The sequence below is a fragment of the Rousettus aegyptiacus genome, unplaced genomic scaffold (assembly GCF_014176215.1).
Source record: "Rousettus aegyptiacus isolate mRouAeg1 unplaced genomic scaffold, mRouAeg1.p scaffold_m13_p_3, whole genome shotgun sequence".
Taxonomy (NCBI): domain Eukaryota; kingdom Metazoa; phylum Chordata; class Mammalia; order Chiroptera; family Pteropodidae; genus Rousettus; species Rousettus aegyptiacus.
This window is the reverse complement of record NW_023416306.1, coordinates 157,544,301-157,561,908: the sequence shown is the minus strand read 5'-3', so window position 1 is coordinate 157,561,908 and position 17,608 is coordinate 157,544,301. Positions and strand designations below refer to the sequence as shown.

General features: G+C 37.2%; 1 protein-coding gene and 1 pseudogene across 8 annotated transcripts in view; both read left to right on the top strand.

Annotated features, from left to right (window-relative positions):
- The first annotated feature begins 2,332 nt into the window (after positions 1–2,332).
- CEP128 (centrosomal protein 128) overlaps positions 2,333–17,608 on the top strand; it is a 329,036-nt gene continuing 313,760 nt past the window's right edge. For 3 of the 8 annotated variants that reach the window (XM_036218273.1, XM_036218272.1, XM_036218269.1), the window contains exons 1-2: positions 2,333–2,510; positions 4,298–4,453. The gene's annotated coding sequence lies outside the window, so the exon portion shown is untranslated. Of the gene's footprint in view, positions 2,511–4,297; positions 4,454–16,006; positions 16,154–17,608 lie in introns of all 8 variants that reach the window. The other 5 variants (XM_036218271.1, XM_016137521.2, XM_016137520.2 and 2 more) reach the window with 3 other exon arrangements.
- Positions 8,430–15,977, top strand: LOC107506705 (annotated as a pseudogene).

Below are 17,608 nucleotides of genomic sequence, written 5' to 3'. Positions count from 1 at the left end.
TTATATTTGTGATGCTCTTGACAGTGACAAACACTTATAATTAGTAAGTGTGTGGTTGAACAGAATATCATGGGATCAGCAGTGCTTCTACACAGTGAATGGCTGAAAATGATTCTTTGAGTCATGGGCAACACTGTCTTCGCAACATCTTGTCTTTTTTATTTTTACTCTTAGATTTTCAGTTAGCTTGAAAAGTTGATGCTGGAAGAGTCAATAACCATTTATGATTGTTTTTTTGCTGGTGTAAAGAGAGTGGCTTTCATCATTGTCTTGGTTCAGAGAGAATTTTGAGTCATTCTAAAAAATTAGGATAACCTTACTTGCAGCATCCCACCTGGGTGTTCTATCTCCTTTCTTATCATTTATAATTGTCCTATAATATTATAAAGGAGCTTGCATATCTGTGGTGGCTAGAGAGAACCAAGCAATAGCCAATGGTACAGATGGTCATTACATGGGCTGGACAGTCACTAGGCAAAATGCAGTCTACTTTTTAAGGGAAATCCTCCCTTAATGCCAGTGGGGGAACACCTAGGTTCAGGGTATGAATTGTACTTGGGTGAGTAGAAGCTGGGCACTCTATGAGCATAGGCATCCCAACATTTTCCTGTCTGCCCTCCAACTCTCTAACTGCCCTCCCCTGTGTTTCTTACCACATTCCCTGTCACGAATCCCCTTTCTTTCGGAGACTGCTCTTTTTCATTTTTTCTTGGCTCTGAGCAATATGAGGGCAGAAACTACGTTATTTCCTCATTTTTACTGCATCTCCAGTGTCTAATACAATGTCTGGATCCTAGAAAGATTCAGCATACATTTGCTGAATTGAATGAATACAATCGTTTTGAAAAATAAAAATGTTAACCAATAAAGTCACTATTATGCTTCTACATGTATATGGGACAATTTAGTGGCTATTCTTAATTATCGTAATATCTGTGTCAAGTGGAATGTATTCTTAAATATATCTATGAGCGAGCAGCTTGAAGACAGATGCAAATACACAGGTAGGTCCTTAGAATAATTATTTAATGTTCAAACTGGGTAAGAAATAACATCTAGCCCTCAGTGTTGGCCAGCAAAATATTTGAATGATTCTAATATGTCAAATTTGTATGCTAATTATTTGTGATTTTGTGTGTGTGAATGTGAGAGAGAGAGAGAGAGAGAGAGAGAGAGGGAGAGAGAGAGAGAGAGAGAAGAGAAGAGAAGAGAAGAGAAGAGAAGAAAATAAGAGAGGGGAGGGAAAGAGAAGGGGGAGGGAGAGAGATATGAAGAATGAAGAGAGGGTGAGAAGTGAGGAAAGGCTGAGAAGTGAGATAAAGATTTTAAAACGTTAGGTCCCTGCATTGAAAAGGCTTAGAATCTAATATAAGGAACGACATGGGAAATGTGTAATTACGGCACAGAATTATTAGAAGAGGGAACCAGTGTCATTTAATGTGATCTACCTCTTCTTGAGGTAGCCAGCAAAGCATCACAGATAAAGTAAAATTTATTTTCAAATAGAGGAAGAAAACGTGGGTGGCTTTTTTTTTTTTTTGACAGAACAGAAAGAAATGAACATTCATGTGAATAATTTGGATTTTCACTTATTACTGTTACCAAAGTTCAGTTTTTTGTTGAGATTTTAAAATTGTCTTGTAACTGACACCGACTTCTCTGAGTGGAGTATCTCTTTCATATTCCAGAATGAGTGAGATGACACCCTAGACTGAAAGTGGCAGCAGTCATTAAGTGACATCCCCGTATTCTACTTTTAGTTTGCCATTAATGAGCTATGTGATCTTTGGCGAGTCACTTACTTTTTCCAGGCCTAGAAAGTTTGAGTTGGTAATCTCTGTTTCCTTCTACCTCTAAGAATTTGTGAGGCTTCAGAAAAAGACATTAAGCTCTGTGGTTAAGGAGATTTTTACGTTTCACTGCCAGAAATTACAGCCACCTGTTCCCTAAGGAGTAACAGAAACGTAGTGTATGTTATTCTTGTAACTATTTTGATTTTTTAAAAAGTAAAATAAGTATTTTAGATTTTTCTGATTAAATTACAGTCTGGGCCAAGGCAGCTCAGCTAGTTCACTATCCGGTGTTTGCTTCCTACATAAGCTACTGGCCCTTTAAACAACAAAAAAAGAACAGGGCAAGAGGGCGCGGCCTAGGGGCTCAGGTGCCAGCTAATTCGGTTTCTTCCGGGAAAGTTACCCAAAGACCAGTCGTATGGCATGCTGGGACTTGCAGTTTCTCTTAGAGCCGCTCTGCGCTAGTAACTCCTGGCTTTTAAGGATGAGATGGACTACAACTCCCAGAGGGCCAAGCGGCACCAGCAGGGTCTGGTTCACTCGCCGCGGCTGGGCGGCTAGTTCAAGTTGCCATAGCTGCGAGTCTGGGGAGAGCAGAGTCGGTTGCGCCGCAGCGTCGGGTCAGTTGCACCTTCTAGATCACAGGTGGCCGCGGGAGCCGGGCGGGGCCTCGGCGATGATCCGGCATTAAGGACCTGGGGTCCTCTTCTGTTTCAGGTACCTGCCTTCAACCGCCCCCTGGCCCTTTCTTTACAAACTTCCCTATCTTATAGACGTTTTAAGTCCCACTTCCCCTTATCCCAGGGGTGGGGACACCAGGGCTGCGCCGGGACCTAGGGTGGGGCCGTGGATGGGTGGAGTGTGTGCCAAAGCGGGGGTAGACAGCGTGCGTGGCCGCCAGGCGCCCCCTCCCTCAGCATGAGTTCTGGCCAAGTTATCCAGGGAATTTGAACTTCGTTGTCCATTTGGGAGCAGTTTGTCCTTCCCCTAGCAGCTACGAAGCTTGAGCTGTCAAGGAGATTGGCCTCGTTTTGGAGGTTACTTGCCTGGCCTGAGATATAAAGTGCCGCTTTGTACCTGTCTGTCATACACCAGCATGAGAGTAGCTCCAACGTTTGCTGTTAAGTCTCTTACTTGAGTTATTTCGTAGGAACACCTGATATGAATTACGGCTGAATTTTTTATTGGTTTGATGGAGCGCAATCATTTTCGCAGGCGTTTTGTAGAACCATTTTATAAAGTTTTTCCAGCTTTATTATGTTAAGTATCCAGCACATGGCCTGGCACTTTGGAAGTGCTCAGTATTTGTTAATTATTTGTATTAGTTATGCATAACTGTGCTGTTTAATAGAAATATAATGTGAGCCACTCATGCAAGTTTAAATTTTCTGGTACCTACATTATACTAGTAAAAAGGCAGGGAAATTAATTTTAATAATTTATTTAGCACAATATATCTTCAATATATTTTATTTCAGCATATAGTCAGTGTGAAACTTATTGAGATATTTCACATCCTTAAATTTTTTTTTTAAATGGTACTACTAAGTCTTAAAAATCTTGTATTTTACATTTATAGCACAAGGGAATTTGGCCAAATTTCAAGAGCTCAGTAGCCAAATATGGCTAGTGACTACTGAAATGGGCAGCAAAGAGAGAAGATAAAAACCTTGGCAGTTTCATGTTGGCACAGAGAAATGCATGTGTTTCTGTGACTCATGGGGTGAGGGTTGCTGCTTTGTGAAGTATATGCATCATACCCGTCTCCTCTCAGCATGTCCTCTCTGCCAGTGCATGATCTGGGTCACTTTGAACTCTTTCTCCAGTTTATTTTGAAGAACTTTTCCAGAATGCCATTTTCTTGAAGTGGTTTGGAGATGTATTCGCAAATCTCCTTTTTATATGGATGACTACCAGTTCTCTGGATAACTTTCCGTGGATTCTTACAGTCTGCTTTGAAAACAGTTACAAAGAAATGAAAATATTTCTGTTCACAGCTCTTTAGCACAACCAAAGACAATTTACTTTTACTTATTTAATTGCATTACTAAATATGAGAAGAACTGTAAGATATTTCCTGCAGGAGTGCTAGCATATAGTTCATTAACTGGCTTAGAAATTCATTTGAGTCTTTAAATTCAGAAGTAATATGTTAATTTCATTACCTGCTTCAGTCAGTTTACCCACTTAGTTTACATGTTGAGGGAGAGTACTTTTGGCTAGGCTTGGAGCTGTGGCTCACACTGCATGATCTGGACAGGGGAGGAACAGGCATGAATGGAAGTTACCAGTGGGGAGTATGCTGGTTGGGCACTTGTATATGAAGAATTCCTTTGAGTTCAATGGGGCTTTCGTGTGACCCAAGGAGCATTTTCTTTGTTCTCTGATATGCCATAAACTGTACCTAGGTGGTGGTGGGGGGGGGGGTGTTATTTTCATCTTTTATTATTTAAAAAAATGTAAGGTTGTAGGTGTGTTTTACCCCTTGTTTCATTTATCTGTAGGTGGTTTGGGGAAAGTGTAGGAGCATCCACAGATCATCTGCTTTACTAGGCCTTTTGCCCTGAACCTCATGAAGAAATGATAGGAGGCAGACATATGTGCCTAAGAAGAGCACTGAGCTCAGTGGAGAGCAACACGGAGTTTTGGGGCTGTGCTTTGTAAGTATGCTTTCTCCCTGAGTTTCTGAGATAACACATTTTTGCATATTTATTGTGGAAAAAGAATATGTCAACAAATAGGCTTTTGAGGGACAAGAAACTCCTTTCTAACATGTAAGATAAAAATTAAAATGGTTGTGCATGTAGTGTTATAAAAATTTGGGGGGACAAATCAGACACCTTAACAAGAGCAGCAATAATGCAACTATTAGACAAATATTTGAGAACCTGTTTCATCCCAGGCACTGTAATAGGCACCTTTATGTGTTATATATCTAATACTTTTATTATACTTATCTTCATTTTACAAATGAGGCAGTTGAGGTGCAGATGGGTTATTTGATTTGCTTGGGATTCTGGAGCCCAAAGAGTGGTTTTCATCGCCAGGTGCTCTGATGACAGTTCTCAGTCCTGCCCACTTCAGAGAGGCCGCATTACTCTCTACGATGACCCTCTAATCAGATTCAATCGACAGCATTTTGAGATTAAGAGTACTATAAAAGCAAAGTTTGCTGTTACTCTTTAAATGTTCAAAGAGCTCTACTATCTTAGTATTTTTAAGATATAACGGTCCTTACATTATTATTGAGTATTATTGAGGTAGAAATAGTTATAATTTGTAATTTCTGTAAAACGAATATGTTCCACATGAGTTGTCATTGACAATCAAGAGTATAGTGTTAAAAACCCAATTTTGCAATGTAGATTTAAAAATTCTGGACACTTTTTAGCATTTGCATGTTGTGTTTAGTTAAAGGGCACTTAAACATATAGAGGAGACCCATTGCAGTGACACTGTGTCAAAGATCTGTGCTGTGCAGAGTTCTTAGAATTAAAGAATTTTATTGCTAGAGGAGCCGTCTTGACCCATTTGGGAGAAATATAAAAATAATCTAGAGTAGATTCACTGTTATGCATGTAATAATGTCACTGGGTTGATTCTAATATGAAATATTTCAGTATGTTAGTCTGTAGTGTTTTTGTTCCCTGAAATAATGTACTATGTCAGCACATAAAATGCTACGGAGTCTTTTAAAACTGCTACGCAGTATCCCGAATGACTAGATACATTTAATGTATCCTTGATCAGTAAATTTGCAGTTTTTTCTTCTTTGTTTTCTACTACTATAGTTCTGCAGTGAAATTTTATACATACATCTATACATGAGATGTATATATACATCTTATACATACATCTTTTGTTTTCCTAGGGTAATGTTCATAGTAGTAGAAATCTGGGTTAAAATATATGCATATTATTTATTTTTACTTGTCTTGCCAGATTATTCTTCAGAAAAGCTATTCTAGTTAATATTCTTACAGAAAAGTGCACCCTTGTCAACCCTGGTGGTGAGAACTTTTATTTTCATCTGTATAAACCATAAACAAGAATATCATTTTATTATTTTAATTTGTAATTCTTTAGTGAAATAAAGTTCATTTGATGGTTTTTAGGGCCATTTGTAGTCTGCGAATTGCTTATTTATATATCCTCTTCACCTTTTACTACTGAACTTTTTATTCTTTTAATTTTTTTAAAGAGATGATTAATTCTTTAGTTCCCATATAATGCAAATATTTTTCTGAGTTTGTCCATTTTTTCCTAACCTTGTTTCTAGTGTCTTCTTATCAATAATTATGAATGATCATAGGAGGCATAGCAGGCCTTTATCAGATATTAAATTCTCGCTGAAGTTCATTTAACTCACTATAGATCTGTACAATGCTGGTGCTTGGAGCATTTGGGAGATGGGAATATTCGTGGGTAGGTACATGACTCTGTTTAGCGATGAGCATTTAGAATCTACTCTATGTACAGAGTTTGCCATACAAGAGGTGCTCAGGAATGAATGAATGAGTGCTCACGAGTGAAGGACCTCATGAATGAATGGGTAAGTGAATTAAAGCTACGTCTGAACTTGGCCTTTCTGAATGAAGAGAGATGTTGTGGAAGAACTCTGAATTATGATTATTATATTAAGGAAGAAGACATAAGCAATTTTATAGATTTTAGAAAGAAGGAAAAGCTTAATGGTGGGAGAGTGAAAGCTTTAAGATGGTGAAAAAAGATTTGCTTATTAGCAATTGATGCTTTGAAACAGCACTGAGAGTTGACCCAGATGATAAAGAACCTAGGCAATTTGAAGTTTAGAGCTTTATAGGAAGTATTATTCCTCAAATAATAATTGAGGAATGCAAGTAGCTGTAAATGACAATGATAAATTGAAATGATTTGCAACAATTCAAGCAAACCTAGATTTGATTCAGTTGTAAGTTTTAACACATGTATTCAAATGGTTTAAAATGTTTATCCTTTTTTCTATAGTAGACATTATCAGGTATTCATATTCTGTTTCGCAGTTCATATTGTTTGAAGACAGAAGATAATTAATCTAGGCCATTTCCCACAGGAATCATTTCATCCAATAATTATTTAATTAGTACTTACTAATCGCAAAGCTCTGTACTTTGAAATTTGTCTCTGGATTAATCAGGCAGGCTAATAAGGAAAAATTTAATTGTAAATTCATTTAAAATGTTCCAGCTACATGATGGGCACTATGCTAGGTGTTGAAATGTAGCTGTGAATAAAATAAATGGAGTCTCTGGTGAGATTTAGAATTTAATGGGAAGACAGACAAGTGAATAACCTGTTAGCAATGTCTGGGCTCTGATGCGGTGATATTGACTGTGTGCTCTTGGTCAAGGATAGGAAGCCTTTCTAGGGGACATTTCTTCTGTACTGAGACTTGAGGGAAAAGTAAGATTTAGCCAAGGGAAAATGAATGAAAACAATGTTCCAGGTGATGAATCCGGCGTAGGTTTGAGGGTGAGATAAGTATGACATATTTGAGGGATCAAAAAAAAAATTCTGTGGCACAAATAATTATATTTCATGGACATGTGTAATAAATGTCATGCTATAATTATAGAGCGATATGAATGCAGAGAGAGGAAAGAGCACTTCTGGCTGGAGATGGAAGTCTTTGCTGAGATTGTATTGTTTGAGATATGCCTGGAAAGATGAGTGGAATTTAAATAGGTGGCGACAGTAGACAGCAGAAGGCATTTCACTGAGAACTAATGACATTAACGATGAATGGAAGTGGTAGACTAGTTGGTGTAACAGCCGGATGTAGGCCTTATGTTTTCTTTGGTCCTTCTATTAAGAGGTACGCGGATTGCTGAATTCCCGGCTCGAGAACCTAGACTCAATCTCGTGGCCAGTGGAGTGTCAATGAAGGTTGGAATGGATAGGAAAAGACTCAGAGTTAGAGAAAACGTTTTGGTGGCTAGAAATGAGTTGAGAAACGTCCTGAATTGTGAACGGTGCCAGAGGCAATGAGAAGGGTTCGATGGTTAGAAATCTAGGCCTTGGAGAAAGGGTCATGACTCAACTCTTGTCATTTGGTAGCTGTGTAAGCTCGGGCGCCTCTCTTAGCTGCTTTAAACCTCTTAGGTGTGTGTCATGATGACAGGAATATTTATCTGGTAGGGTATTATCATACAACAGTCTGCAATGTTAAAGCATTATTTCAACCTTTGTTTTTGAAGGCTTTTGAAACAGAGGTTCTTAACTGGAGTCCACATTTATGTATCTCCAATAATTCAGTTTTTAAACTGTGATTGGTTTTAAATGATATTGAATTGTATTTCATTATAATTGGATTCTATTCTAATCCTGTATCTTCTGAAAATTTTATATGTACATTTAAAAACATTTCAGGAAACCATTTATAGTACAAAGTTAAGAACTCCAATTACCTTTTTTAAAAAAAAATTAGAAGTGTTTATTGTATTTTAGAAAGAATATACCAATTCTATTTATCTACTTTTAAAATTAAGAATAAGAAATACAAAACTCTTGAATAAACATATCAATAAATATAATAAAAATGTATTCTAGTTCTTTATTATAGAAGAGTTAAAAGACCTAAAGTTAAAGTAAAAGAAGAGTAGAAGAAGAGAGAAATATAGGAATTGAGAAAGGGTGGAGAAAAAAGAAAAAGAAATAGGAAATACAAATGCACCAAAAAGAGAATATCTTAAAAAAAAAAAAGTTTAAGGTTTTAGCTTATGGTTTCTGAAAAAATAGGAATGTTTTTATGCCTGAAACTGGTTGTAAATATTCTTAACAAGAAAAAGAATTATTTAAAAGGCATCTTAAAATAGCTGTAGAAACTTGGGTTTATACCAGATTTACATATTTAATACTAGATGATCTTATATTCATTATATAAATCTTTGGTTCTAAGTAAATAAATACATGTGGAATACTCTGGCCTTAAATGCATCTCTTGGGGCATGGGCAATGAGAAATATGGTGGGAAAGGACAAAGAAGACATTTCAGTGATTGGGCAATGTGTTTAGAATTTACACATTTCTTTTTCATCCAAGAATGTGGTGGAAAAGCACTGGCTTAGAGACAAGACACGGGTTCTAGGTCTGTCACTGTAACTTTTTAGCAAAGCAGTGGTGGACCAGTATTTTACTCAAAGCTTTGCTTGCCTCTAGCAGAAAAAGTAAAGGGTTGTAATTATACTGATTTTATAGGATAGACTAGGGATCAAAAAAGAAAATGCTAAAGCAAATGCTTTGTAAGCTATAAGGCAATATACAAATTTAAGGTATAAATAACAGTAAGAAATATTTCCCTAAAATTTTTTAGTGTTCTGTTCACTAAGAAAGTCGAGAGAAGTGTATTTCTACTTTAAAAACTAGGAGGAAGAAAACAGTATGCTTTACAATATATTTACGAAACAACTTGTTTCTTACGAAAATCTTAATGTTATTTTTGGTTGCTTAGAATTCTTTTTTTCTCAAAAATTGCTAGCCCGTCACTTGTTCTATCAATTGCTTATACTTATTTTGTGTACCCTAATTTGAATCTGTCTTTTCCCCTCCCCCCACAATTAGAAGACAGCCTGAAAACAACCTGTTTTCTTAAAGAACTTCAAGAAATTAACTATCTTCTGAACCAAATCAAATGATTTATTAGTAAACTATATACATACATACATATATGTATATATACATACATACATATATACCAGTTATCTTTTGCTGCACAAGAAATAAAACCTTGGAGGCATACAGCAGTGTTTATTGCTGTGTGATATTTCAGCTAAACTTTCTGCTTATCATCATTATCTGTGGTTAGCTTGGCCAGTCACCTGGTCTGCAGATCTGAACCGGAAGCCTCTGGTGCAATCTTGCCCTTACCTTTTATCAGGAGAGCCTGGGCATGTCATCTTGGTGACAGAAGAGGTGCAGGGGAGCAAGTTCCAGTGTGTAATCCCATTTCAAGCCTCCATTTGTGCCCTATTAGGTAAAATCCTGTTGTCTAAATAAGGTCATATAGCTGAACCCAGAGGCAGGGGCCTGGGCAGGTAGAACATTGCATATAGGGAGTGGTGAAGAATTGGAGCCAAATTATGCAAGGCACTACACTTTTGTTCTTAATTTAGTTTTTAATAATACAGTAGTGGGAAGACAGCCTAAGTAGTTGGATTAAAATCAAGCCCTTTGCTCATAGTAGCATCTCAATCTGGTTTTAGAGTCTACAGGCGTGGCTAATATCAAAGCTGTATGACCAATTTTCCTTCTGGTCTGTAGATGAAAGTGTTATCTCTTGAGCATTTAACTTTGATTAATTTTCCCCAGTTGAAGCTCATTTTTAACTAGACAATGAGGCTGGTAAACTTTCTTTGTCTTGGTTCTTTATCTCAAATAGGGTTTTAGGACGTGTTTCCATACTGTAGCAGTTAGCACATTTGCTTTACACACAAAAGGTCCTAGATTTGCACCCCAGTGGAGTCATGGTCCATGGTCTATGGCCATGTCACCCTGAATAAGCCTGATGTCTGATCTCAGAAGCTAAGCAGGGTCAGGCCTGGTTAGTACTTGGATGGGAGACCACAAGACCAGGCCCTGTAGGCATAAATAATAATAATGTAATAATAAATTATAATAAAAAATAAAATAGGATTGTAAACTCAGCTGCTAAGTGGGGCCAACCAGGAAACACTGGGTGATGCAGGCCCTGTGGGGATGGGAGCAAGCAGTGAGGTGCATGCCTGACTCTAGAGCAGCCATCCATGTTGCAGTGGGAAAATTCATCCCTAGTGTTGCCAGATGTTTGGATTTTTCAAAAGAGGCTAGAAATTAGAATCTTTATGTAAAGTCTCTTTGTTTTAAAATTAATGTTTTAAAAAAATACAACATTATTTTAAAGTACATGTTTGTGGCCGATTTGGTGAATCGCCCTCCAGTTTTCGTTCTCTGATTTAAACAAAATGGTGTCAGAAACTAGGGATTCTCGCTCCATCTTTGTCCAGGCCAATCTCTTGCCCAACCTGGGGCAGTTTGGGCAATCCATAGGGACTGTCTGCATCCCCAGAGAACTTGATTCTTGTCTGCCATTTTGGGAATATTGTATATATTTATTATTTTATCTGTCGGCAAATGCAAGAGTGCAGTTCTCGGGCTTTACAAGTAATACATCTCAGGGGTTTGTTAGCATCCATTTCTCTGTAAGTTTTCTTTTCTTTTTTTTTTTTTTTCTGGTTGAGTTTTTATTTGTTATTTCTTCTTGACATATTTTACTTTTTATTTGATTTTGTAAACTGCTTCATTTATTTCAGATCTGTATGTGGGTGTCTGAGCCTAAAATATCCGTGTTATTTTGTTTGTGAGACAGCGAGGGGGCTATTAAGTAACTATTTTCTTTTAAAACAGCACTAATTTTTAACAAATGGCACATACATAATTATCTGAGCAGCAACTGGTTTTCTTCTCCATGTCTAAGCAGTCGTTTTGTATGCCACATGGCCTTTTCAGAAATGCCTCTGTCCCCTGCTTGGTGGACACCGGCCCATGTGATTCTGCTCCTGTACTCTGTGGAGCTGGAACAAAATGCAGCTGTGGCTGAGCCTGACTAGCTTCACCTGTGGAATAGACAGACAGAGACACAGAGACACACAGACAGAGACAGACAGAGACAGACAGAGAGAGACAGACAGACTGACCGACTGACCAACCGACAGGCTGACCGATGGGTGGGTGGAGGAGTGAATGGATAGCAGTGACAGGAATAAGTGAGACATACAGTAAGAAATCAAATCTGGTGTGTGTGTGTGTGTGTGTATTTAAAGATGTTAATTCTCTAAATCGGAAGTTCTCAAACTCTATCCTGTTTACTTATCTCATCCATTTGTCAAACTTCTACTCATCCCTCCTGACCTGACTCCTGGCATTTTGTCTTAATACTTAGCTCACCATATATAGCACTTCTACAAGTCTTTCTCTCCCATCAAGGACTGTGACTTACTTTTGTCTCTCATTTCTAATACAGATGTAACTCAATACATGATGAATGCATGAATCTGTTTCTCTTTGATTCTGTTTCTTTTGTCTTACATTATCTGCTGACTTAATAAAGAACTGCCTGTTTGACTGGACAGTTGATTGGAATCTTACATGAATTTACTGAAAGGGTTTGAGGAGATTTAAGTTACAGAGGAGCACTGATACAAAGGAGCCAGGCACAGTTGACAATCGTACATGGTAACCTCTCCTGGCTTGTTAATTTTTCCTCTTGAGGGACTAGGCAAAGCTCTCAAGCCTTACAGCTATTGAAACAGTGAGAAATGCATGCTAAAATTTGAACTTTGTTAGTGATTAAGCTTTAAATATACTCCTCATCTCCCTGATCCCCTTAAATATCAACATCGTTACCTTGAACATGTTCTTTGAGGACGGTTGCCTTGGACAGGGACGGCTCAGGCAGTTGAAGGCCACGGACGCAATCCTCTGCTTAACATGCACTAGTCAGCCTTCGTGAAATATCACCCCTGATGCTGAGTGCTTATCTTTTATGGAACAGCTTGCAAATCCTAATTGTTTTAAACTGGCTCTGAGGAAAAGACTTGAGAATCAATAAATTACAGCTCTCATACATACAAATGTGATCATTATAATGAAGACAATCTGATGGCTTTTTCAGTCAAATAACAAAAGAGGTGGACTTGAGTTTGTAAGGACTCGCTGCCAGTCATCTTATTGTGGGGCTGAATGCAGTTTTACTCTCTCTGGCCACAGTGTTCAGGTTTGCACATGACATTTTTTTTTGTTAGATCCTCAGTGGGAGTGAATTGATGAGGATTCATTACTTGGTCTGGTGGCGGGATGTCTTCTTTATGAGGTTCATTAAGGCAGAAGCAACAATATTTATGCCTTTAAATACTGATGTGTTGGGAACAGCTAAATAAACTATTTTAAGAATTGTGCCATCTGGTTTTCAGACCCAGAGCTTTCTCTAAGACTTTGGAGACTTTCACCCAAGGTCACCCATCTTAGTCCTCTCTACTTTTGGTAAAAGCTCAGCATGTGAAAAGCAGACAGCATAAATATTGCTTTCTCGTCAGTGAAAAGTTTTGTTGTACCAGTAGGTGGTAGTAAGCTGCAGAGAATATTTTCTGCTTTCTCTCCAGTTGAAGGAAATGACTTTCTTACCTTTAACCAGAATTTAGGTGATTCAGCTTCTTTAAGATGTTCTTTAAGAGTTCTTCAGTCTTTAAGTTTAGCAACTCTTTTTATCAACAAATGGCATGCTGAAGCTTCTTATGATAGAATGGATTTCTGATCAACTGAACTCTTATAAATATTGAGGAAGATTTTCCTTGAGTTTACATAGATTTCTTTTTGTTAGTCTTAGTAACTCTTCTTTGGACTTCAAATTGTAATTGTGATTAAATACATTCACGAACCATGTTTAGTTTGTTTTTCAAAGCAGAATCTGATTGTATAAGTTATGTCTATACACATTAATATATCTTCACATAGTCCTTCAACTTTTAAGTTCATTTCAGTATTAAGAATGTTTCTTTAAGAGAGTGAGTTTTTGAATATAGTAACTGTCCTTCAGCAAAATTGCAAAGAGAGAATCATTAAAAAAAATATTTTTTAAGCTCATAAACTCATGATGAATGGTTTCTTTGGCCAGTTACTGTTCTTTAGTATGAAACGGAGATTGGCATTGTGATCCCAGTTCTTTGGATCATCAATTGGTGTGAAGTGGTGACATGACCCTTACCTAGGCAGATGTCAGGGGACTAGGAAGTATGGTCAAGAAGTTGCCAGGGAGGTAGTCGTTTCAGCTACCAAGGAAAAGGGAGTCCTGGCTCCAGTCCCTGAGCCGCTGCCAAAGACTCAGCAGCCTTTCCCTTGAGCCCCGTCACTTCCCAACGCGCTGTCCCCCTGCCAGCCTTCTCTGGCCGCCTACCTTCCACGGGCCATTTCCACCGAGGGAAAGAATATCTTATATGTCTGCTACCCAGAACCTCCACTCTTTCAACCCCTTTGTGATGCAAGTAACGGTGATGCTCTGCTTCCTGCTGGCACTGAGGATTACATCCATGTGAGCATTCAACAGAGAAATGCAGGCCTACCCTATCCAAGGGATTGCTGATGATAAAAAGAAACTAGTCAAGGCATTTAAGAAGAAATTTGCCTGAAGCGATAGTGTGATTGAGCATCCAGAACATGGAAGAGTAATTCAGCTGCAGGGTGACCGGTGCAAGAAGGTATGCCAGTTCCTTGTAGAGACTGGATTGGCTAAGGACAACCAGCTGCAGGTTGCTGGGTTTTAAGTACTTTCTGGCTCACTGAAGCTTAAGTGAAGATTTCCTTACAATGAGTAGAATTTCCCTTCTGTCCCTTGTCACAAATTTAAAAACCTCATAGCTTGTATAATCATTTGGGGTCTGCTTTTTAAGTTGGACTAGGTCACTCCTTTGTACAATAAATGAAAAGAGCCATGCTGTCTAGTCTTGAAGACCCTCGTTTAAGCAGAGGTCAAGCAGTAGGCACCTGGCGGTGTCCAGCCTGAAACAAAGCAATAATGTGATGTTTTGGCCAAGCCTAGAGCGAAGATCACAGACAGCTATGTCTGGCCAGAAGCTCCTTGGCTCTCTGCAGAGTTCCCTGCCCTAAGAGAATGTTGCCACCTGAACAGCCTTTTTGGAAGCTGAGAGGAGAGAGGACGGGGTAAGGCAGCAAGAGCAGCTGTACCACTAGAGGGCGCCTTCGGTAGTCAAGGAAACCTTGGAGTCTGTAACCTGACCAGGTGGGAGGAGCACACCCCTCCTTCCATTTTGCGAAGTGATAAGATATCTGGCTTGCCACCAAGGTCTTTTTGATCATACGTATCTTAGCTAATCGATGAACAAATACCAGAATGTGAGGCCATCCGTCTATCAGAGTTAAGCTTTTGGTAAGGGAACAGATTTCAAACTGATGTTTCAGTCATGTAGTTAGCTATAGAGTTTGTAACTTACTAGCAACAGCTGCCCAATGCCATATGAAGTAACAAACTGATTTTTTTTTTACTTTGGTTTTAATGTTATGTAATGTATTTAAACCTTTATTTAAATAAAACTTGTTTTCAGAAAAAAAGAAAGAAAAAGGGCATTCTGGATGTATAGCTTTCATTTAAACACATTTTCCAAGTTGTCAGCATGTTATTAATCTGTTCTCTCTGAAGGTGATCTTTATGTTTTTTTTTTCTTTCTAATAATATAGTCGTTGTAGAAATTTCAGGAGAGATAGGAATATTTTAAAAAATAGAAATCTACTGTAAACTCTGGATGGTAAATATGCTTTTGGTGTATTTTCTTCCCTTTTTATCATTGCCCTTTGCTGCTCCTCTGAATTTGTATACTGGCCATTTATATTCACTTACAGACAGTATATAATGCTTATTAAAAATTGGGATTCATACTTTGATCCCTTACATTGCTATTAAATGTCTTCAGAAACAGGGTTTTTAATGTCTGTGGATTGTTCCGTTGTATGAATGTACTGTATTTTAACCATTCTCTTATAACTTGAAATTTAAGTTGTTTTTATTTTCCTTCTAACTTCTCAATATATATGCTTATATGTAAATTTATGTATGTATTCCTGATAATTTTGTTAGGTTTTGAAAGTGTAGTTACTAGGTCAGAGATACAAACTGCTGTTGGCGCATGTAGTTTGCTGACATTCAGACAAATCCTATCAATTTACACATTCCTATTAGGACGATATAGGAGTGCTCTTTCCTGTACAACCTGGCTAGCCATAAAAATTATTATTTAAAGGAAAATAACTTACTAGGCTAGAAAAACATTCTCTCTTTCTCCATCAATTCTATGTCTGTGGAGTGGTAGTGTTGCCTGACGACAGACTGGCAACTTCTGGTAGGTCTTTGCTACCACAGCTGTCTTCTGCATGTGACTCTTAAGGTTAGGCATTCTTTCAGTTAGCTGTGAGAGTCATGTCTGACCTTTTGAATTGTCAGTAATAGTTGAAGAAAGTGCTAAATTTTTGTCAATAATGAAAATAATTTCTATTTTTCATTAAAATTAAATTAATTTCTCTTAGTTCAACATTTATGACACTTATGTAATTAAAATCCTTAGATAGTTTGCTGAATGTTTCATATGATATTAAAAATAAGCCATGCGATGTTCTCAGATTATATCTCACCTTAAATCTTGATATTTCTATAGGAATTCCATCAGATGCAGGAGTTTGAACATCTTTTATGGCTCAAAGTAATTGAAATGAATAGCTGAAGACTTTTTGTGTGTGTATTAGTGAAATTTATGCTGGAAAGTGTGATTCTATCTTATTGAAAGTATGTAATCTTAGTAGGGGTAAGTGAGAGATCTTTTTTTTGGTATTATGTGACAATTAGACATAATTTAGTTAACATTCTTAATTTTATTTAATGCCACTAAGATTTTCTGTTTTAAAGTTAAATTCAGATACCCCATATCTCATGTACTTGTTAATATTTATCAATTGATTATAATGTGTATTCTGTTAAGAAAGACTATGAAGTACATATACTTATGGTAAAAGGAAGAAAATATGGTCTAGAGAGTTGTACACAAAATCATGCTAATAGTTATTATATTATATAATTTCTGAGGAGTTGGGGCAGAAGTAGTATTGGGTAGAGGGTGGGTAGCAAGGTACTAAGACTTTATATTGTTCTAAATATTGTGTTGAAATATTAGAAGCACACATGTCAGAATGGAGAATAATAAGAATATTTTAGAACATATTCTTATAATAGGAATAATAAGACAATAGAATAAGAACAGAATAATAGAAATAGGAAAGAATAAGAAAAATAGTATTTATTCTAGGTGGTAGATACATGCATGCTGATTATATTAGTTTCTGTTCTATTTTATTATTGTAAACATTTTCCAAATCATTGTAAATGACCATTAAATTATTAGTTATATTTATTTGTAGTCAAATTGAAACTCAAATTGTCCACTCATGAGAAGAGTCTGAAACACCATATACATCCATTAAAATTAAGTGTAGATAACTGATTATTAAAATTTTGATACTCTTAGAAAAACCAGGTTGTCCCTAAAATGGTTATTTTTTCCTGGTTCTCACAAACAACCAGTATAGTAAACATTTTGGCTTTTTTAATATCACCTTTTTGATTCTGCCTGATGACTTTTTCAATTCAGTTTCCAGGATTATGACTTGTTAAAATGAAAATTATTACAGGATTTTGATATGAAAGAGATAGATCCCAGGCACAATGATTATTTTCTATTATACAAGGAATATGAATAAGGAAATAAAAACCCCTTTATTGTGACTCCAATGGTTCGATTTGTTTTCAGGGCTCTTTATTAAATGTAACATAAATATGTTACTTAGTTTTTTTCCCCTGGTGTCTGGTAAAGATTTCACATTACTATGTAGTTGATTTCTCCCCTTTCCTTGGTATTTTTTATGCTTAAATGAAATGAGACGTTGGTTGAGGAGTCTGTAGACACATGTGAGCTGTGCCTGCTGCTGCCTTTAGCAATTTTTACTGTTAAGATTGTTTACTCTTAGTGTAACAGCAGAGCACAGTGTAATGAAGAGAATATTGAGGATAGAGAAGCCTGGCTGGATATGGGTCTGCATCCTGGGAACTGCTACTTATTTATAATCACTGTATGGAATTGGACATGTTACTTAACATCTTAGTTTCAGCATCCTCTAGAAATTAGAGGTTAATGATACCCACTTCAATAAGTTGTTAATGAGCATTAAGTTGGATTGTCTCTGTGAGTATCCGCATAGTACTTGGC